The sequence below is a fragment of the Prionailurus viverrinus genome, chromosome D2, assembly GCF_022837055.1.
Source record: "Prionailurus viverrinus isolate Anna chromosome D2, UM_Priviv_1.0, whole genome shotgun sequence".
Taxonomy (NCBI): Eukaryota; Metazoa; Chordata; class Mammalia; order Carnivora; family Felidae; genus Prionailurus; species Prionailurus viverrinus.
The window spans coordinates 20,130,388-20,153,661 of record NC_062571.1 but is presented as its reverse complement, the minus strand read 5'-3'; the positions used below and the strand labels follow the sequence as shown (position 1 = coordinate 20,153,661).

General features: G+C 47.8%; 1 long non-coding RNA gene across 1 annotated transcript in view; it reads right to left on the bottom strand.

Moving 5' to 3' along the window:
• LOC125147850 (uncharacterized) overlaps nucleotides 1-21,673 on the bottom strand; it is a 31,961-nt gene extending 10,288 nt beyond the window's left edge. Inside the window, exons 1-2 of the long non-coding RNA XR_007145318.1 lie at nucleotides 20,699-21,673; nucleotides 20,231-20,370 (exon numbers count right to left, since the gene is read on the bottom strand). This is a non-coding gene — a long non-coding RNA (uncharacterized LOC125147850). The remainder of the gene's footprint in view (nucleotides 1-20,230; nucleotides 20,371-20,698) is intronic.
• Nucleotides 21,674-23,274: the final 1,601 nt, after the last annotated feature.

The following is a 23,274-nucleotide window of genomic DNA, read 5'->3' as shown; positions in this document are numbered from 1 at the left end:
TCAAAAAACAAATAAATCTTAAAACAAAGAAAAGATAAATGGAGAGAGCAGTGTCAGGGAAGCAATACAAGTCCTGAATCAGGCAGGGGTCCGTTCAAAATGCACCTGCCTCTAGAAATAGATATATTCCAATTACCTAACAGATCAGTGTACAATTAAAAACTCCCTCCTACTTCTAAAGGAAGGCTAGAGACCAAAAGAACACAGAACAGCGGGGACAAAGAAGAAACTAATAATACGGTACGTGTAAACTAACCTATCAGTCATGACATGTGCACAGATGCTGCAAGCAAAAGGTTGACTCTCAAATTCATTAGAAGGAAACCAAGCATACGCTGTTCACGAAGGTACACCTTAAAATGTAAGATCACAGACAGGTGGAAGGAAAAGATCCCCAGGCAAACCCTACCGAACAGAAAACTGAGGTGGCCACTGGGACCCTCCAAGAAAGTAACCTCTATTGCAAAAAGCTCTACTAGAGACCAAGAGGAACATTTCGTGATGGAAGTTCCATCTACCAAGAGAACAAGACTTCTAAACTTGCATATACCTAATAACGCAATCTCAAATTACGGAAAAATTGACAAACATAGAAAAGGAAAAAGAGCCACATCCATAAGCACGATGGGAGACTTGACGATACATCTCTCAGTATCTGACAGAACTGACGACAACAGAAAACTCAAGGCAGTGGGACGGGGCTGTTCAATATGCGGTCACGTGCTCTATTGCAAGTACTTGAAACGTGGCTCCTCAAAGTGCGACGTGTGGAAAGTATAAAATGTACAACACATTTTCAAGACGTGATAAAAGAGAATTCAAAATCATTCATAATTTTTTCTCACGCCGGCTATACACTGAGATGATATTTTGGATATGCCTGTAAGTTATATTAGTAAACACATTCTCGCCTATTCCTTACTTGGTTTCAAGTGGTTACTAAAATCTGATTTCTGTCATTAACAAACTTCATCTTACCTATAAATAGAGACTACTGCATTCCCCCAATACACATTATTTTCACGTGCCCGAGGAACAGTTCATGAAAACCAATATATGCCAGGCCATTAGGAAAGTCAGCTCATCTCAAAGGACTGAAATACTACAGGGCATATTGACGGATTGCATTAGATTCACAGTTCAATTCCCCCAACAATTCATCACGCCCACAGTGATGGGATGAAGACAGGGAGACTTCCGGTGATGACCAGTCCTGGGCGGCTGAGAGAGCACTGTCACCCCTGCCACCACAGGAGGACAGGGAGAAGCAGGCTGTTGAAGAACCAGGAAGCTGACTCTCACCTGACCCTGAATCTGCAGATGCCTTGATCTTGAGAACTTCCCAGTCTCCTCAACTGTAGGAAAGAAGTTTCTGTTTCTTATTAGGCAGCCAGTCTATGGTATTTTGTTACAACCACCCCAAAACACTGAGACAGATACCTTCATGGAATTAAGCTAGAAATCCGCACAAAGAGAATGAGAAAATCCCCTGAAACATCAAGATGTGTTATGCTCCCAATCATTGTGATGAATTAAGAAAAAGATGCCACAATGAAAGTTAGGAAATAGTTTCACATAAAAGATAATAAACATTTGGCTTATCAAAACTTGTGAGATCAGTAAAGGTGTGCTAAAGGGAGACTCATAGCTTTAGAATACAAATATCATAGGATACCTCAGTTGCTTGGTGACCCACTCTTGATTTTGGCTCAGGGTATGATCTCATGGCCACAAGATTGATCCCCAGCCAGGCTCCACACTGAGTGAGGAGCCTGCTTGAGATTTCTCTCCTCTCTCTCTCTCTCTCTCTCTCTCTCTCCCTCTCCCTCTCCTCTCCCTCTGACCCTCTGCCGTGCTCATGCTCTCATTCTAAAATGAATTAACAAACTAATAAGCAAATAAATACAATACACATACTGGAAAGGAACAAAGGCTAAAAATCAAATGAAGGATTTAGTTCAAGAACTACAAGATGGGACAGCAAACAATCACCAAGTAGATGGAAAACAAAAGGGCAGAAATCAGTGCTGCAGGAAACAAATAGTAAATGACAGAAATAAAAAAAAAAGCCCAAGTTGGTTCTATGAAGAAGAAACAAAGCACAAAGTACCAATAATAAGAAGTTCTAAAGCAAATATCACACCAGATGCTGCAGATAGGAGGGATATTAGAAACCAGTTGACACTTACTCCTTGGAAAGTTTGGGAGGTCTGAGCAAATTCCTAGAAAACAAAATGCCTCATCTAAATAGACACAAGAAGATATGGGAAATCAGAAAAATCCTATTTCCACTTAAGAAAGGAATCTGCAATGAAAACCCTTCTCACAAGGAAAACCCTACACCAGCTGTTGGCCTAGCACTTCTTCCCAAAAGAAAAGAACACACACAAAAACTCTTCTGGGAAAGCACAAGGAGTGCTTCTTCCTACGTTGTTTTAGGATGCCAGCACGACCTGTAACCCAAACCCCAGCAAGGACAGCACAACAGGGTGCAAGGGAACACCCACCTCTCTTTTGAATACACATGCAAGGATCCAAAGCACACTATTTACAAATGCAATCCAGTGAAAAGAGAATGCATAGACATGAGGTTTGATTTATTCTAGACGGGCAAAACTTGTTTTAAGTTAAACCACAACATTGAAACAAATCACTTGTCCCCAAAGATGCACAAAACACATTTCAGAAAATTTAGTATTATTATTTTTTGATGATTGTTAAAAAATCAGAGCAAACTAAAAACAGAGGAGAATTTTCATGATTTGATCCAACTATCTACCAGTAATGCCACGGAAAGTGTCATATGTAGTGGTAAAATACTGAACTCTTTGGGGCACCTGAGTGGCTTCTAGTCAGTGAAGCGTCTGACTCTTGATTTCAGCTCAGGCCATGATCTCATGGTTCATGAGTTCAAGCCTCGCATCAGACTCTGTGCTGACAGTGCGGAGTCTGCTTGGGATCCACTCGCTTTCCCCCCTCTCACTCCCCTTCCCATGCATGCTCTCTAAAGAAGAAAGAAAGAAAGAAAGAAACTTTAAAATATATTAAGTTTACGGGGCGCCTGGGTGGCGCAGTCGGTTAAGCGTCCGACTTCAGCCAGGTCACGATCTCGCCATCCGTGAGTTCGAGCCCCGCGTCGGGCTCTGGGCTGATGGCTCGGAGCCTGGAGCCTGTTTCCCATTCTGTGTCTCCCTCTCTCTCTGTTCCTCCCCCGTTCATGCTCTGTCTCTCTCTGTCCCAAAAATAAATAAATGTTGAAAAAAAAATTTAAAAAAATATATTAAGTTTACAAAAAATTATGAAACCCTTCTCTCTAGTATCTGGAAGGAGACAAGGACACCTACTCTCACCACTTCCATTCAACACAGTACTGGAGGCCCTAGCCAATCCAAGGCAAGAAACATACAAATGGTTATACTATTGGATAGAAACAAAAGAAACTTACGATAAGGCAACACAGAGAATGTAAGGCAGACATACACAAGAATGCGAAAACCTCCGCCATTCACAGATGGATTCCACACACATAGAAAGAACTCATTCAAATCAACAAAAACCAAAACACACAACCTAATCACAAAGTGGCTTCCAAAAGGCAATTATTTCACAAAAGAAACACGTAAGTGGCCAAGACACACACACAGCGGCGGGTCCCACGAATACACCATACCTCCCAGCACCTGAGCCCCAGCAAGCAGCTAACACACGAGAAGACGAAATACCAGGCATCAGCCAGCCCTGAGCTCCCACACGCTGTTGCTCATGGGGAACAGACACATGCCACCACTCACACCCTGCTCCTCCATGGCAAACCAATACGGTGCATGTGGATCTGCAGGCAGCCTCTGCACAAACCGGAGCACACACAGGAGAAAGAAAAAACCGTGCTGTCCTCACACACTGGGCCTTCGACAGCAGGGGAGGACCAGCACAGCCACACAAGGAAAGCAGGTGCATTGCGCACACACAGCGCTCAAGGGTTAGCTCAACATGAAGCGAAGAACAAGCCAAAGCAATCGCTGGTGAAAGTCAAGACCGTGGTTACCTTTGGGGGACGTTCGGTGGGAGTCAGTAGGAGGTAGGAAGCACGGTAAGGTTCCATTTCTTCATCCAGGTGGTGGTTCCAAGACTGTGTTTGCTGAGTGGAAGATATGGAAGATCAGCTGAAAGTAGTGGTCTAGGATGTTCCAAACGTCCACCGCATGCCACACAAAAATGCAGCTCTGTGCGGGCTGCTAACCCGCAAGAGAAGCAAGGAAGCCCCACCCATCTGAATGCGGAATCAGGAAAGTGCATCCAGACACCCCAGGAGCTACCGCCACACCCTCCTCGCCTCCAGCTGTTCATCTGGGGGAGTCCACATCACCTTCCTAAACATAATTGGCCACAAGACACTGAATGCAGAAGCAGCTGGAAGAATAAAGATCTTGCACTAAGCCAATGCCAATGCCAATGCCATGCTTCTACACAGCGTTGTTCTGAAAATGTACGTATTTTGTGCATGAAAGGTATGAGTACGTTAATCTGTACTAATTTATTTTCTTTAAGTGAATTCATCACATCTGAGATGCTCAGATTTGGTTTGGTTTCCTTAATGTTTGTTTTAGAGAGAGAAACACACGGCACGTGAGGGGAGGGACAGAGGGAGAGGGACACAGAGAATCTGAGACAAGTCCAGGCTGGCAGCTGGGAACACAGAGCCCCACATGGGGCTCTAAACTATCAACTGTGAGATCACCACCTAAGCCAGAGTTGTACCCGTAACACAGAGAGCCACCCAGGCGCCCGCTTCAATTCTCAGTTTAACCTCACCACAGTAGAGATCAAGAGACACAACCCCCACACTCGAAGGCTCTCTGGGGCCCTCAATATTCCCCTGATGTCCAAGTGTCCCGACACCACCGAGTCTCAGAAACACTGACCCAGGGAACAAAGGACACTCTCCCCTTCTTCTCATCAACTTCCCAATTTCTATAGGGTTTCCCCAGCTCACCAAACTCTCTAGGGCCTGGCCCAGAGGACGCAAGGGCCTAAGGTGGCCTTTGTTCGTGGCAGCCGCCTCGGGGGACAGAACGTGTGCAGCCTGTGCGGGGTCAGGGGACGGACAAGGCGGGAAGGTCTCCGACAGCCTCTGCAAGGGCAGGCGGCACACTGCTTACACGACAGCCGCGGCTGAGTCGGGCACCCGGAGAACCTCCCAGAAGCCACTACCTGCAGGGAGAAGGGCCCTTACCGCCTGCCGAGCGGTTAAGCCAGTACTGCCACGGGAGGCGCCCCCACACACACCCTGCCGCCACAGAGCGGCCACCACAACTCACAGGAGCCTGCGGGCGTCCACACGGGCAGGCCGGCCTTCCGCCCGATGGTGACTAATGCTGTCCCCCAAGTGAGCAGAACCAGGGCGCCCCGAGCCACCCGGCCTCTCACGGCAGGCACTGTGGCCTCTGCGGGTGTCCGAGCGGCGGTGGGTCCACCAGAACTCACGTGCCTCGATCGGGACAGTCTTCCGAGAAACAGGGGCCCCAGGGCGACATCCTCCTAGGTGGAAGACTTCCAGCAAGGGAGAAGCCGGATGCTCAGAAGAGCACCTCCCTCGTCCTCCACAGCGCATGCGGGCTCCTACCGCCGGCAAGAGCCACCGGCCTCCCGCCCACCTCTCCGCCTGGCAAATGCGCTGTGGCGCCAGCACCAACGGAACCTACTGCGTCAGGGCGGAAAGACTACCGGGTGGGACGCTGCACCGGCAGAGACTTCTCAACACACACCCGCCCGGACGCATTGGGGTACAACGTCAGAGGCGAATCCGATCTCAGCTGCTGACCTTGGGCGATGGACACACATCAGCACAGGTTTGGGGCTGTGACAAAGGCCTCGCCCTGGTGGGGGGTTCTGATACCTGCTCAGGGGAAGGGCTGTGCGTCAGTAAGGGCAGTATGTGTGTGAAATCTCTGGAGGATCCTCTCACCTTTGCTAAAACTGCTCTAGAAAAGTAGCCAAGAAGCCAAAACCACCCCCAAAAATATGCATGGGCGGGCCTCCGTGCAATCATAACCCAAGTCTGTGCTCTTTCCAACCCCCTCACCAACCCCCCTCCTCGTCTACCAACAGGGGCTCGAGAGCCTGTAAGAGCCCCAGTGACGCTGATGGGCCACGTTTGGACCAGCTTCGGGACACCCTGAGCTACGTTGCAGCCTCGCTGCTCCTGATTGTCCATGTTTCCCAAAGCGCGAGACCCCCCACCCCTTGTCGCTTTTGGAGGACACACTGTGTCCCAGCAAAGCAGCAGTGCTGACCGCCCACCCACAGGCACGCTCTGATCCGTGTGAGGTGGCATGTCAGTGTGGTTTTGCTTTGTAGTCCCCTGATGAGGAGTGACTTTGAGCATCTTTTCTTTTTTCTTGTATTCAATATAATTTATTGTCAAATTGGTTTCCATTCAACACCCAGTGCTCATCCCCACAGGTGCCCTCCTCCATGGCCATCACCCACTTTCCCCTCTCCCCCACCCCCCATCAACCCTCAGTTTGTTCTCAGTATTTAAGGGTCCCTTAGGGTATGCCTCCTTCCCTCTCTGCAACTCGTTTCCCCCTTTCCCCTCCCCTCTGGTCTCCTGTGAAGTTTCTCAGGATCCACATATGAATGAAAACATATGGTATCTGTCTTTCTCTGCCTGACTTATTTCACTTGGCAGAACACCCTGCAGTTCCTTCCTCGTTGCCACAAATGGCCAGATTTCATCTTTTCTCATTGCCAAGTAGTATTCCATTGTATATAGAAACCTCATCTTTATCCATTTGTCCATTGACAGGCATTTAGGCTCTTTCCATCATGTGGTTATTGTTGAAAATGCTGCTATAAACTATGGGGTACGAGTCCCCTGTGCATCAGCACTCCTGAATCCCCTGAATTCTAGTAGTGCTATGGCTGCGTCATAGGGTAGATCTATTTTTAATGTGGTGAGGAACCTCCACAGTGTTTCCAGAGTGGCTGCACCAGTTTTTCTTCCCACCAACAATGCAAGAGGGTTCCTGTTTCTCCCCATCCTCTTCAGCATCCATAGTGTCCTGATTTGTTCATTTCCGCCACTCTGACCGATGTGAAGTGGAATCTCAGTGTGGTTTTGATTTGTATTTCTCTGATGAGGAGTGATGCTGAGTATCTTGTCATATGTCTGTTGGCCATCTGGATGTCTTCTTTCGAAAAGTACCTATTCATGTCTTGTGCCCATTTCATCACCCGATTATTTGTTTTCAGGTGTGGCGTTTGGTGAGTTCTTTATAGGTGTTTGGATACTAGCCCTGTGTCTGATACGTCATTTGCAAATATCTTTTCCCATTTCATCTGTTGTCTTTTTGTTTTGTTGATTGTTTCCTTTGCAGTGCAGAAGGTTTTTATCTTGATGAGGTCCCTACAGCTCATTTTTGCTTTTAATTCCCTTGCCGTTGGAGACGTGTCATGTAAGAAATTGCCACAGCTGAGGTTGGAGAGGTTTTTTCCTGCTTTCTCCTCTCGGGTTTTAAAGGTTTCGTGTCTCACATTCAGGTCCTTTATCCATTTTGAGTTTATTTTTGTGTATGCTGTAAGAAAGTGATCTAGTTTCATTCTTCTGCATGTTGCTGTCCACTTCTCCCAGCACCAGTGGTTAAAGAGTCTGGTTTTTTTCCATTGGATACTCTTTCGTGCTTGGTGGAAGATTAGTGGCCGGGCCATACATTTGTGGGTCTGAATCTGGCTTCTCTATTCTGTTCCATTGGCCTATGTGTCTGTTTGTGTGCCCATTCCATACTGTCTTGATGATTACAGGTTTGTAGCAGAGGCTACATTCTGGGACTGTGATGCCTCCTGCTTTGGTGTTCTTCTTGAATATTACTTTGTATATTCGGGGTCTTTTGTGGTTCCATACACATGTTACATTATTTGTTCTAGCTTTGAAAAGAATCGTGGCACAATTTTGATGGGGATTGCATTGAAGGTGTAGATTGCTTTGGGTGGTATTGACATTTTAACAATATTCATTCTTCGAATCCATGAACATGGAATGTTTTCCCATTTCTTTGTGTCTTCTTCAATTTCCTTCATAACCCTTTCAGCATACAGAACTTTTATATCTTTGGATTGGTTCATTCGTATTTTTAAGGTTACTGATAGGTATTTTATGGTCCTGGTGCAACTATGAACGTGATCAGTTTCTTTAGTTGTCTTTCTGTTTCATTGTTATTGGTATATTAAAATGCGATGGGTTTCTGTACATTGCTTTTGTACCCTGTGAGTTTCCTGATTGATGTATCAGTTCAAGGAGACTTTTGGTGGATTCTGTCAGGTTTTCCAGGTAGAGTGTCATGTGGTCTGTGAAGAGTGAACGTTTGACTTCATCTTTGCCATTGTGATGCCATTTATTTCATTTTGTTGTCTGATTGCTGGTTCTGGGAATTGCAAAACTATGTTCAACAACAGTGGTGACAGTGGACATGCCTGTCATGTTCCTGATCTCAGGGGGAAGGTTTTCAGTTTATCCCCACGAGAATTATATTAGCTGTGGGCTTGTATCATACGTGCCTTTATGATGTTTTCATATGTTCCTTCTATTCTGACTTTCTTGAGGGTTTTTATTAAGAAAGGATGCTGTGTTTTTTCAAATGCTTTCTCTGCCTGTATTGACAGGATCATGTGGTTCTTGCCTGTGATTTTCTTAATGTGATGTATCCTATTGGTTGATTTGCAAATATTGAAGCAGCCCTATAGCCCAGATAGGAATCCTACTTGATCATGGTGAAAAATTCTTTTCATATGTTCTGCATTTGATTTGCCAGTATCTTGTTGAGAATATTTGTATTCTCATTCATCAGGCATATTGTCCTATAGTCGTCTTTTTTTTTTTTTTTGCTGGGTCTCTGTCTGGTTTGGGAATCAAAGTAAAGCTGACTTCGTAGAAGGAGTCTGGAAGTTTTCCTTCCATTTCTATTCTGTGGAACAGCTTGAGAAGCATAGATATTAACTGCTTTAGATGTCTGATGGAATTCCCCAGAGAAGCATGTGGTCCAGAAAATGAGATAAATCTTAGGATGCAATGACTTGGACAACTCCTTGGCAAGCTGATGGTCTCAGGAATAAGATATGGATAGATATGAACATATATGAGTAGGGCAAAGGGAAGCCTCTGTCGATAACCATGGGAACCCAAAGGCAAGATGCCTGTGTTCTTACTTCAGAAACAGAGGGAAAGCTTCTGGAGTTCACTGTTTTCCCCTGCCATCCTATCAGTGGATAGAGAAGACAGTGATTCCAAGGTAACAGGCTTGTGCTGCAGGCTAAGCTCAAATGTTTGGAACAGGGCTTGGATACAGTAGGTCATGAATGGTCTCTTTCTGTGCTAAGCAGGTCCTCGAGAATACTGCCCATGGTGAACCAAGTGTTCCTCAGAGTAAAAGCATCTTTAATGGCCAGGGAGGGAAACAAGTTGGCTAGCCATCATTTCTTCTACCAGCCACCCAAACACCAAGTACTCTCAGGAAGGCAATCCTTCCTTTGGGATCTCAGAAACTGATTGCTCTTGGTTAGCACAGACCAGATTCAGAGCTGGTTAGGAGTGGCCAGCACTCACTATGCAGGGGACAGTCTCATTGTCCTTGCCTGAGACCAGAGACATGGTTATCATTACGGCCAGGGAAATCAGAATGGCTAGAAACAGGGCCAAAGTGTTTCAGTTCAGCAAATTATGGAATCAAGCTGGGACAGAAATGTCTACCTCCACATTCCTCTTATCCCAGAAGGGAGGATAGCTCCCTTCCAATATCAGTGACCCTGACTCCACCTGAGCATTGCTGCCGGGCACTTTGAAATCCCCTGGGCTTACCTTTGTCCACATAGTGCTGAAAGGCAATTGTTGAGGGACCCTGTGGCCCAAGGGATCCCGCGGTGACAAGAATATGGTCTGACACCCCAGTTAAAAGTAGAAAAAATCGCTCTGAGATACTGTCCCTGAGTGGACAACGGGGAGAACTTTGCTGGAAAAGAGCCACAGGATGGAGAATGATACAGAGAAGGCCAAAGTTCTTTCTGAACACGAGAGAATGTGATAAATCAAACAATGATGCGACGAGCACAATCTCCTGATAGGATGGTTGCCTCAGAGTAAGAACCATGTGTGGGCTAGGACCAAGGGAAACCTCCTGCAGTGTTTCTCCAGAAAGGGGTGAAAAGTTCCTGGCACTGGCTTTTGTTGCCCTGTCCTTTGAAGCCAGTAGTGACACCTAGTTACCAGATTCTGACTTGCGGCTAACCCTCAGACATTTGGAGAATGGCTTTGCTGCACCAGTCCTTGAGTGGGCTCGGTCCAGTACGTAGCAGATCCTGAAGAATATTGCCAATGGATGAAGTGTTTGCTCTGCATGGTGAAGGCATCTGTATCCTCCAGTGGTTGGAGTTCTGCTGACGAACTGATGAAGATTGGGGGCGATGGTGGGGGTGGTCCAGAGCCCAAGACCAAGAAAGATCTCCTGAAGATAGCTTTCATACAAAAAAGGTGATTTTATTAAACGATGGGGACAGAACCCACATGCAAGAAAATCTGCAGTGGGGTCCTGACAGGTAACTTATTATTTCACACCATCAGGTTGGCAGGGTGTCATGGATAGGGTAAGTCTCTAAGCAGTGTTGGAAGCAAGTTTTCAGCACCTTGAGGGACTAGGTGTGGCTAAGGAAATGGCTTTCATTACCACATAATAAAACCCAAGTCATGAGACCCATTCAATGTGTATGGGGCGGGTGCATAAGCTTGGAGGAATACTGCCAGGATATACCTTGGGCAGTTGAAATAAAAGAACTTGACTTGCAGGGTCTTCAAGGTTGGGATGATGTTAGGCTTAGGTTGTGTTTTGCCCCTAGCAAAGGGTCATCACCATCACCGAGCAGCTAAGCTCCTAGAGGGATGTCACTCTATCCATTTCAGGGATTGTCAGTGGGCTATAAGCAGTAAGGGAATTTAATTTTCATTTGCCGTAGCATCACACATTACCATGACAAGTGCTTAAGGCCCTTTTCTCTGTACTTGGGTGGTCAAGACTGTCCAAGGAATAACAATCATATTCCACCCAGGGTGGGAGGAGGGGCTAGCTTGTGCTTTACCCCTCAGCCTGCCTTATGCTCCCTCATCGTATCCTCCCTGAATAATGTCAACCCTGAAACCTTGAAGATGGATGAAGGTGGAAGGTCTCATCTTCTGTAGCTTCTTTGTGCTGAGTAGGGGCATAGAGTCGTCCCTACCTATATGGGTCTTTATTGGTCTCTTGGGGAATTACAGAGGAGTTACAAAGGCGGTGGCAGCTGGATCCAAGGTGGGCCTTCTTGAGTAGAAAGGCTCATCGTTTGGCTTCAAGCAAGTGTAGTGATGGAGTCGGCACCAGGCAGAGAGGCATGGGAGAAACGAGCACAACAGAGTTGGGAAAACAAGAGAGAAGTGCTTTGGTAGTTGACAGACATGCTCCAGTCCAGGAGTGTAGCCAGTCACTAGAGGAAAGGGAGGCATCGTTGAAAGCGCCGATTGAAGTATGCATGTCGCTCAGAAATCCAGAAATCCCTCGGTGGTAATCTGGAATGTATACACAGCATTTTGTCAGAGCACATTCCAAACCCAGTGTCTACCAGTGCTGCCAGTGAACATTTCAGATGTGAGGCTTGAGTATCCTCAGATGGAAGTGGGAACAGGCACCAGGAATCCGATTGGTCTTTCCAGTTGGGAACTTGAATGTCTGCAGTGATCCTTTGAATGGCCCATCGTAGGAAGGACCTGTTAGCATGAATTGAGAAAGGAAAGTGAAAAAGAAAGGTGTGACCATCCTAAGAGAGGCTTGAGGTCTCGTACAGCTTCCCCGGAATAAAAGGCACATTAGTTTGCCCACTGACTTCCTGTAAAGGGGGTAGAGGTTTTGTTTCGATACGGGAACCCATGAAGATTGCCCCTCTAAATGACTGCAGTAGGAAGACATAATACGATGCGGTAAGGGCCATTTATTTCAGGGTTAAATCCCCTGTTGCATGAGACTTTCCATCCTTTGAATAAACTAGGTCTTGGGGGTTTATATGGGGTGAGTTTCGAGTAACTGTCAGATCAGATGTAGGGAGGACATGGTTTGCATACTTAGAGATTTATAAATTAACTCAGCTTCAAGTGGATACTACAGCACTGTCTATTGATAGGTCTAGAGTGAGAAAAGATCTTGTGTACAGTTGTTGGGGAAACCCATCCCGTTTTCAAGCTGTTTAAAGATTATACCCAGGGGGTCCTATTACTATGCCCACAGGAGAACAACAAGGTTGTCCATACCTGTGCTATTGTGACAGGATCTCTCAAGGTTACCTCACGTTGTCTAGTTTAGGCAAACATTTGAAGACAACTAGGATTTAACATCGATAATGTGCATTGCTGAAGTGTAGTTTTTCTCTGTAAAAACCCTCTTTGCCTGAGACAGCCAAATCCAGACTAATTCATCTGCAAACGAGGCCACTCTTGACAAACTTGGCCTCATTATTTCCATAAGCTCTGCAAGAAGAGTCATTGATCCTAAGGATCTTTGAAAGCGTGCTTTACTTTACTGGAATCCCTTCTAAGGAATCTCCAGACTGAAGCTTTGTAGCCTCTCCAGGCCGGAAGCCAAACCAAGTACTTCCTGTCAGATGGGCCTGCAATACCTGTGGAATTGGGTGAATTCCTCTTCACGAGGTCCCCAAGATATCCTGAGGTTCCTGTGCCCCTCCCCCACTCCTTCTCTCTCTCTCTCTCTCTCTCTCTCTCTCTCTCTCTCTCCATAAAGGATAAACATAACAAAATCTTCTCTCACGAAACCTGTTTCATATCGTAGGAGATTCACAAAATAAATACTTTTAGGACAAATACAGGGATTTGCAATCTTTCCGATTCCTACTAAAAAGGGTAAGTATTTTGAGAACTCAAAAGCTATATTCAAACTGAACCAGAATTAGGAAGAGGGGCCTAAAGGAATTGAGGAAGATTATAGTTTTGTGAGTCTTGCTGGAAATCTTGCTGCTTCTCTAATGTTTGCTGTTCCAGATGAAGGAAACGTTCTCTGCTCTTCAGGTATCTCTAATATGCAGAGATGTCACCAACTATTCACTTGTCAACTGAAGCCTTGACCTTCCCACTGTACCTAAATCTTCTGAAATTCAAACACTCTCTGTGAGTATTCTTCCTTTCATGGCCATTAAAGGTATTTGCCTACGTGCAATAAGAATCTCTTGCTTGTAACAGGACACCATTGGAAATACTGGTTACTTTCCTATGGCTTTGACTGGAATGTCCTATTTGAGAGACATGCATAGACTCAGAAATGACACTACAGCTTCGAGGAACTAAGGTTGACGTGATGTAACATGGAGCCATTAAAGCCCCTTGGAAATGTTTTCCGGATACCTGGTTCCCAGAGTTCCCAGCAGCCTCACCAGGCGAGTAAAGAATGTCCCTTCCTGGCAGGCACAGGAACCCTAGGATATCTTGGGGACCTTGTGAAGAGGAATTCGCCCAATTCCACTGGTATTACAGGCCCATCTGAACAGGAAGTACTTGGTTTGGCTTCCGGCCTGGAGAGGCTACCAAAGTTCAGTCTGGAGATTCCTTAGAAGGGATTCCAGTAAAGTAAAGCACACTTTCAAAGATACTTAGGATCAATGACTCTTCTTGCAGAGCTTATGGAAATAATGAGGCCAAGTTTGTCAAGAGTGCCCTTATTTACGTGACAGGGAAATAGGTGCACAGCTCTGCGCTGTATTGATCCCTAAGTTTATTCTCCGTTTGTTTCTAGAATGAATTGTCTATCAGAACCCACATCAGTGCTGTCTTAGGTGACACACTACGCTGTTGTTACGTGTATCATTAGCACTATGCATCAGAAATGGGAGGAATTGGAAAGATTCCTGTGTATTTACGGATGTCACAATTCATGCGTTACCAATGAAGGGTGAATGCTTCATGATGGCCTGGTGTAATCAGTACGATTGCTTCGTCATAGCCTAGGAGATACACGGGAGAATGAATGGTTATAAAGCTTTTCTAGCCTGCAGTTTTACAGCCATATTCTTAATACAGTCTGGACACATTGTTACATTACAAAAAACAGCCTGTGATAGTAGGCTGAGAGGCATTTTCTCCGGGCAGGGACAGAGAGAGGCATGCTACAAGGTAATGTCACTTTTTGAAACCCATGTTATGGAATGACACGTTATTCGTTTTATGTCAGATCTTATCCCCTTATGCCCGTGTGAGGATAGGCTGTCCAAGTGCATACAAGTCTCGCACACGATGTTCCTCCTGATGAACGCTTAGGTGGTGGTGACACACATGTGTCCCGGGTGGCCTGGCTGCATGCTCCCTCGATTTTCACACACAAACGTGTGCATGGCAGGTTAAGTGATTCACTGAGCACCTTGGTGAGGATTTGCTGTCTGGAAGGTGGGGGTGGGTCCTCACAAATGTCCTGATGTGCAGACCTGCATGGGGGGGGGACCTGCCAGATGGGGCAGTCTTGGGCCTTGGGGGCTAGCGGTATGGGGGTGGAGGCGGGCACTGTCTGTGCAGCTTTCCACAAGGGCCTTTCTGTTCCTGCCAATGTTTCCGTAGACGGCTGGCTGGCTTTAGTCCCAGCGCCCTTGTCATGGAAGGGTCCATGTGGGAAAGGAGCCGAGACTCTGCCGGATCACTCCTGGTGGCAGCGTGCTTTCCAGCGATGACGCTTCCATGCCACCTTCCTCGCCCTCCGTCTGCTTCGCCAGATCTCCTCTCTCTGCTGTCTTCTTCTGTGACCTCCTCTGGGCTTTTCTCTGTGCTCGTGAACTTCTGTAGGATACGCATTTTGAATCCCTGCATCCCCCAACTCTTTTTCTTTTTCTTTTTTTTCTTTTTGCCATATGCACAGTCTCAGTCATGAGTTTCCCTATTGGCTGTGTCATAGGTCCTGGAAATCACGCACATCGTATGGACAGTCATCTCTAGCAGGGATTTCTTGATTGTGTTGGGCTTGATGGTTTCCCCAGAGTTTTTTGTAACGTCCCTTGGCATCTTCCTGACTTTCATAATGTTCCCTCTGTGGCGGTTCTCTTTGGTAGCATTGACTGTCCTTCTTGTAACGTGCCTGTGTCATGAGCCTCACAGGTCCTCGTGGCCCCTGGTCCGCAGGCTGACTTAGACCCGCTGCGCTCCGGAGCGAGTGAGCCACCAAGACACGTTTGGTGGTGACCCGTGGGGTTCTGGGTGTCCAGGACATTGTCCAATGTCAGAAGAACTTTGGAGGACAGTCCCTTGCTCTCAGCGTACTTCCTGAGTTGAGGGACAGAGCCGGGATGGAACTGGTCCAGGGAAAGGGCTCTGGTTGTGCAGCCAGACCACTGGCCACTGGGACTTGTTGCCTTCAGGACCCTGGGGTGAGCTTCCTACACAGGGCCAGCCGCCCTGCTCACACCCCCGCCTGTATCCGCTCATTCGGGAGCTGCTTCACCCCTTCCTACTCAACATCTTGGTGCTCACTTGTCTTTCTCGTGAATAAATGTCATTTGTGGCATTTTCCCCCCGACAGGGCACCTCCTTCTGCATGAAAAACCTGTGCAGGCAACCATGGTCTCCTCAACTGATTTTCTTGGGTTTTCACTTTTTGTGTTGGAGTGGTTGACATGCGGTGGATGGTAGTTCCTGCTTCTCTGCAATCTTCTCTCGGGCATCTGGGAAACTGTGTCCTTCTTCTTCGTGGTGGAAGCTGCTTCTCCTATCGTCTGGACCATTTTCAAAGCCAAACCCCTTTCTAAAATCACCAAGGTATCCTGTGCCTGCATTGAAATGTGCCAGTTTTCGATCCTTCCCTTCCTTCTGCCTTACGTCGTGATGTCAGGTCTTCACTTGTCTTGCAGTTTGAGTTGAGTCTGCAGGTGTGCCCGTCTCACAGCAGTCCTACATCCACAGAGATGCCACATCTTCCACACGAGACACAAAGATGTCTCACAAATAGCACCAGGTTTTTGCGTGTGCTGGGATAGCCACAGGGAGAGCTTCGAGAATTTCCCTTTCCTTGTGCCTCCATGGTCCTCACGCTGGCCGGCTGGCAGCTGCAGCTGTGGACCTCAGGACATGTCAGGCCATTCAGCCTTTTCTTGTCATACCATGAGTCTTCTCTGCATCACAGGAGCACGTCCAGCATCCCTGGGGACACTTCAGACAGGTCCCGGGGTGTAGTTAAGGTTCATGGTATTGCCCTTATCACGGTGAAAATGACGCAGGAAGCCTGAGAAATCACTTCTCCTGTGGTGCTTGATTTACTGGAGAAAGGAAGTGCTTACCAAGAGCTGATTAGCAGATTCGCGGACTTGTGCAACACATGAGGAGACCTCAATAGCAACAGGAGGTGGTGCACCCTTTCCCCAGAGGGCAGCATCTGCTACAGCTCGTGTTATGCGGTTAGGACTTAATTCTGCATCTCCACATTGGTTTGCCTTTCTCTTGACTGCAAATGGCACCATATAGGTATGGTCTGTTTACATGCGCACGTTTTTGTGACTATTACCTTGTTAGAGTAGGTTTGTGTATGCTTTCGGGTAGGAAATGCTCTAATAGCCTAGTATCTGCATATATTTCATGCCCTCGTACCCTACCTTTTACTTACTATTTTGGTATTTTGAAGCTGCTCAGCTCATCTGCCAGTCTTTCCAAATGTCACACATCTACAGAAAAATTTCCAGTGTATTTATTGGAAAAAAAAATCCCCACATAGAAATGGGTCTGCACAGTCCTACATCAAGGATCATATATGCGTCTGTGGGTTCACCTTGTCAAGGCAGATTGCAAGGAACGTGGTCAGTTCTGTGGTAAAGTTCCCGTTGATTAGGAAAGGTTTAATTCATGAAGAAACGTGAAGAATGTCACCCGTTTGTACATTGATTTTCTAGAATTGATGAAATCAACCACTCTCGCTATTTGGAATGTCAGTTGTTAAGTGAACGTTTATCCCCTCATTTGTCCTACGGAGACAAAAGCTCTGGGGCGCCTGGGTGTCTCAGGGCATTAAGCGTCTGACTCTTGGTTTCAGCTCAGGTCATGATGTCATGGTTCATGGATTGAGCCCTGCACCAGGCTGTGCGCTCGACTGACTGGAGAATGTGCGTCCACCTCCTTGGAGCCCACCTGTACGCCATGTCCTGGGCGGGCACTCAGTATTGGCGGGAGAGAAGCCCCACGCGGGGTGGTCGGCCCTGGCATCACTCTCGTCAGAGACCTTTCATCCATAATATTTCCTGCTTGACTAAGGAAAGAAGTCGTAAACTCGCCCTTTCATCAAGAGTCCTACCATCATTTTTGAAAAGTCCATCGGGTAGGGTTGAGTCTGATTGAGCCAGGGGTTCAGGCTAAGACAGCAGCTTTTGAGGACCGTCAGCCTTTCCCCACTGCCGCTCCACAAGCCTGTTTGCCAGACGAGGCCAGAGGCTGGGGATGGGCAGGAGGCTTCTCGGCCTGTTGCTCCCGAGTCAGCAGAGTTCCTGAGTCCTAGACCTGTCAGGCACCTGAAAATGTCTGTCCCCTTGAGTGTCGGTCCCTCCGAAAATCCCCGGGACTCCTGTGGGTGATGAGGAGGGGACTTGTGTGTGTTGCTACTTGAGGTTGGTGGCTGAGTGGACCAGGGTGAGTGGACTCTGGAGAGCCACGGAGGCCTGGTGCGCTCTGGGTAGTGACCCCCTGTGACTCTCCACTTTTGTCCCCTCTCCGACCCCTGGAGTGTACAGCACTCACTGCGGAGCTCAACAACTGCAGGGAACAGCTCATGCAGAGAGAGGAAGAGGTCGTCGAACTGAAGGCAGAGGGAAACAACACCAGGGTCAGTAGACGCACTGCCAGTGTCTTTAAACACACGACAGCATTCACTCCTCTTGTCCACGTGTCCCCGTGGAGTTGGCTGGGACCCATTGTTCTCAGACCTCGTTTGATCTCTGAGGAGAAGTAAGGCCATTTTAACACATTCGAGGGGACGGCTCCCTACCTGGGAACTGAATTGAAGGGCTTCAGACTTGGTTTTGCATTTGGTGAACTTGAGGCCCGGAATTGAAGGTGTTCTTGAAACACGGTTTTCCTTTTGCCTCTCCCGCCAGCTGCTGCTGGAACATTTGGAGTTCCTCGTCTTCAGGCACTAGAGATCTCTTCAGAAAACAGTGGTGAGACGACAGGCGAAGACTCAGACCGGCGTGTCCAGTGAGGGGGAGGTGCTTAAGGTCTTGAACTCCATTATGGAGAACGACAAAACGGAGGATGAGACGGTGTGCCTAGCCACGGCGGTTCTCGACTTGTGCACATGCCGTGTGTTATCAGGCATACATTGTGTGTTTGTGTGACTGGAATTTCCTTTTAAGCTTCTTGAATTCTTGTAAGAAGACGGGTCTGTTTGGTGAAAAAGCAGTGGTTGGTGGAAATGTTGTGTGTATCGATTTGCTGGTACAAATTGCATAATGTAATTTATTTCGGGGAAGATTTGTCTCCAGTGTAAAATTGAAAGCAGTTAACAAGCAAGTTTGTGAACATGAGCATCCATGAAAGACCTTACCAGCATTCTGTCATGTTATTTGAAGCGAAGGAGACCTTAGGGTGGCTTTACAGTGAGGATTAATGAAACACCTCTCGTACAAACTCAGTCCCTTTGGTTCCAGGTGAGAGAGCAGTTACGTGTGGCACTGGAGGGGTGTAGTTTCGTAGAAGAAGAATTAGGAGCCACATGCAGAGTTTAGCTCCAGACATCATCCCAGGATTTGATTGGAGGGGGTTTCCTTTTTACCCCTTGTTTTTTAAATAAAACATATGAAGACCAGCAGTGGGGGCCATCACATGTTGCTTCCCTTTCTGGCTTTCAAAGGTGCAGAGCCAGATGAACGAGTGCCTAGCTGCCCTCTCTACTCTCGTGGCCAAGGTGGAGGAAGATCTAGACAACGCGCGGAAGGATGTCATCCTTGCAGAAGTAATGAACACCATATTACGACGAGACGTGCATGAAGTGAGAGGCAGTTCAAAAGGCCTCCTTGTCTTCAAGTCAAACGTGTGGTGTTTGATTCGGTCTTTGCCCACTGTGTCCTTCCTCTCCTACATTTTTTGAACGTTTGGAGTTTGGTAGAAGTAGCTGCAGAACGGAACGTTATTCCAGGGCCTGGCGGCTGCCTCCCCATCTGTATGATGGAATCTGTCCTCCCTGGGCTCTCCCCTACCAAGGCCTGGTGGGTAAGCGGCGTTGTGCTCTCAGGTGTGGAGTGTGTGCCATCTGAGCTTGTCCCACGCCGTGCTCACGGTCCGTTCTGGTAACACGCTCAGCACGTACGAACCACTGCGGTGCAGTGGCACCGTGTCCTGGGCTGGCTCTGGTTGTGTGTGTGCTCTGTGCTCCCGGGTCACGGCCTGGAAGGGCTGCCGAGCGTTCTCGACCCACGGCGCTTAGAGTCCAGATCTGCTTGGGAGGGAGAGAGTGTCAGCTCCCTGGGGGCAGCCCTCCCCGGCAGCTGCCGGCCTGTGCTTCTCACTCGCGTGGGGTGGTGTGGTGTGTCGTGTGCCGAGCACATGTGGAAGATGCTCTTCCGTGCGTCCCCCAGATCGACAGGCTCTCAGGATGGCCCCTTGAGCAATCTCAGCAGCAGTAGCAGTAGCCAGGACTCGTTGCACAACGCCCCCAAAAAGAAGGTCATCAGTCTTCTGTGCGCTGCTTGCTAGGCAAGAAACAAAAGGTCCACCCCGGCCACGCTAGTGACAAGCCCGCCTGAACAGGTTGGTGTCCCTTGTGTGACTCCCGCATGCGGGAGGTCTTACTGGCATCGTTCCTCTAGATCCGCAATCACTCTACCTGCAGACCCCTCCCCCTGTCGGGAGACCTTCACGTGGCTGTTGACACCCCCCACCTCCCATTTCATCACTCTGCTTCCCCACAGCCGCTGAATTAGAGGTGAAAAACTCTTCCCAGGGTGCGCTGGGACTCAGCAAATTGGGCGAACAAGCTGATAAACACAATAAACTTTAAAAAATAAGCATTGTGGTATTTGTCATGTTGCTGAGCAGTTCTCAGCTGTACCTGGTTTTGAAGCAGTGGTTGTTTGTTCAATGTTCTATATAGCTGCAAATAGGTTATATCTCCTCCACAGTGAACCCGAGGCCCGTATTAAAGTATGGTTCCTGGAGGACGTAGAGCACGTATGAAATCTGGAAAGGACTCACGTGGATTCCCAGTCCACCTTGAGAAGTTGTGCAGGGAGGGCGTGACCCCACAGCACTTGACTCTGAGCCTGGCTCCTGCACAGATGAGTTTGGGCTCTGGGAAGCTACATATTAGCATTCCTGTGCTTCCGTTTAATCACCTGTTAATAGGAACAGTGGGAGCACTTCCGTCACATGGCTTTTAGGAGTGCCTGCATCTAAATATCCACGAGATACTTTGATCACAGAAGCTCCATCACATTATGTGTAACTGCAGCCCCTGTGAGGACATGGTCACCAGCATTCAGAAACTGTCATTCATCTGGTGGTCTCTCTGGCGTATTCACTAGGCTGCCCTCCTTTTTCCTTCCCCTGTAGTTTTTGAGTTTCTCTTAAATAGACTCTGACCTTTGCAATCTATTCAGTACCACTTTTTTTAACTGGTCTTGATTCTGACAAGGAGTAACAGCAGTGGGTTTCGTTTCCTACCAAATAGCTGAGGCACTGTGATGCCCGGGATGGGGGCCCAGAGGAGTGGTGCGGGCATATCTCTCTGGGACTTTCCACTGCAGAGCAGGTCACATGTGGGTTGAGCGTGTCCCAGAGCTGAGACCACATCCCAGTGATCGGACAACTGAAAAATAAAAGTGAGCCCTCTTCAACAGAAGAAGTGGTTTGTAGTCTAGCGGGGTGGAGCAGGAGGTGGGCCAAGAGGGGACATTGGAGATGGTGGGGTGACAGGATGGGGCCTTGAGCCGGGGAAGAACTCAGTGGGCTCTGTGATACACTGGAGAGCAAGCAAGGCATGTGGCCACTCTTCAGTGCCCCGAGTGCCTACGAGGTCTGGAGTGGGGTGCCTCACGTCCACACTGGGCCCACAGGGCCCCTTCCCGCTAGAGGCTGTTTCCCCTTCAGTCCCCGGACTTGTCCGTTGGTTTCTCTTTCCGTCTGCCTCAATCTAGTCTCCTTCTCAGAACTCATAATAAGGATCATGACTGGCACACTCAGTTGTACTTCAGTTGAAATGCCGTTATTTCTGTTACTGCTCACAATTCCGTAGGAACCCTCAGGCTTTTGGTTCCCTGGGCATGGAAATTTGTAGAAACTGTTCAACAGTGGTCTGATTTGAATGTTCCTATGTTTGAAGTGTATAAAAGTGTTTTACAATAACTTGGATAGTTGCCACCTGGCCATGTGCAATTTGATACTGAAAGTAGACCTTTTGCTCCTGGAACCATGCTGGGAAAATTCTGTCCCTTAGATGTTGCTGATGTGTTTTCTTTCACATCCTTATACTTTCTGTAACGAAAACAGTAAGATTCGTGGTAGTGCCTTCTGGTTCTCCCACCCCACTGCTCCCCGAAATGTGTATTTTTGTAAGTTGAGAGGTAACAAAAAGTGTGGGTTGGCTGCTTTCTGCGTGGAGCCTGCTTTGGGTCCTCTTCCTCCTTTCTCTCTGCCCCTTTCTCCTCACACACACTCATTCTCTCTCTCTCTCTCTCTCTCTCTCTCTCAACTCTAAAAACAGGGGCGACTGGGTGGCTCAGTCAGTGAAGCATCTGAGTCTTGGTTTCGGCACAGGTCATGTTCTCACACTTGGTGAATGTGAGCCTTGCATTGGGCGCAGAGCTGACAATGGGGAGTTTGCTTAGGATTCTCTCTCCCCCGAACTCTCTGCCCCTGCTCCTCTCTTGCTGTTTCTGTCTTTTTCAAAAATGAAAAAACTATAAAAAATAAATAAATAAACCAATTAGCTATTGAGGAACCAATAGCTTCACAGAGGTGAGGAGTTTGGTTTCTTTCATTTTTGCTATTTGACACTGATGGTCTTCAGAAATATTTTTGACATCATAACACGCTGGCTGCAGCCTGGGAATAGAGCCTGTAAGTTGTGTTTTGGGGGTAGCCAGATATCTCACTGCAATCCAGGGCCCTGTGCTCTGGGGGAAAGTTTCAGTTATTTATTTGAAAAGACACAAAACGTTGCATTCTCCTACAAAACCAGGACTGATTTCCTCCCACACCACTACTTAAAACTGTCGTCATTGCCATAAGAACGAACACATGCTTGTGAGGAGAACAGGGCAAGGGCAAGGGTGCTGTGGGACTGTCCCAGCGTGTGGCACTGTCTGCAGCTTAAAGACTATTTGGAAAACGGAAAGGTAGTATCTTCTATGGCAGGGAGGTGATTTCACATAGACAGTGGAGCAGGCCCAGGCAGCCCAGGACTCTGCTGACTTGTGCCCGGTCAGGGTCCTGGCACAAGTGTGGCCCTGTCTCCCGTTACCCCCTGGGGCTGCCTTCTGGGCAGGGGGCCCAATGGCTGTCAGGAATGGGGGTAAATACCTGTAAACAAAATTGCAGAGCGAGGTCATTTTAAAGGGCTGGTAACTTTAGTATACACTTTTGGTTTTTAATTTCCAATCAGTCTGGATTTCTGGATGATGACAAAACTTTAGGAAGGCACCTTCTTGGAGAAAACAATGTAGACCAAAGGACATTTGTGACTTAGCTGCTGGGTCAGCAGAGACTCTCCCTGCAGCCTGCTGGGTCACTTCCTCTCTGTCCTCTATGCAGCCAAAGAAGATGCAGCTGGTCGTCGGTCCGTGACATGCTGACCTGCCCCAGCAGAAGAAGGCATCCCTTCAGTCTAGGCAGGTAAACCAGCTGGCAGAGACAGGGATCAGGCTGAGGAGTGTGTACGGGTTAGGGACCACCGAATGCAAGACTTGAACTCGTCAGTACCCTCCTCTCGGCTTCCTGACTGGCAAGAGTGGGGTTTGCCAGGGTGATTGGCATTCAACCAGAATGCCTGATTTCCTGGCTACAATGACGGGGGCCCGGCTGTGGGCAAGTCTGGGGTGGGGGATTGTCCTCAGCCCATACACTGGGGAAGGCAGTCCTGAATTCCAGAAGGCCGCTTCATGGTGTACTGTGGCTCCTGAATTCACATAGAAGTCATAGTTTGGCCTCCTACTTTTATTTTGACCGTGGGCTCTTTGGGGCCAAGAAGAAGCGAGCCTGGTTCCCCTCAATCTGAATATATTCCTACTTTAATGTCCTTT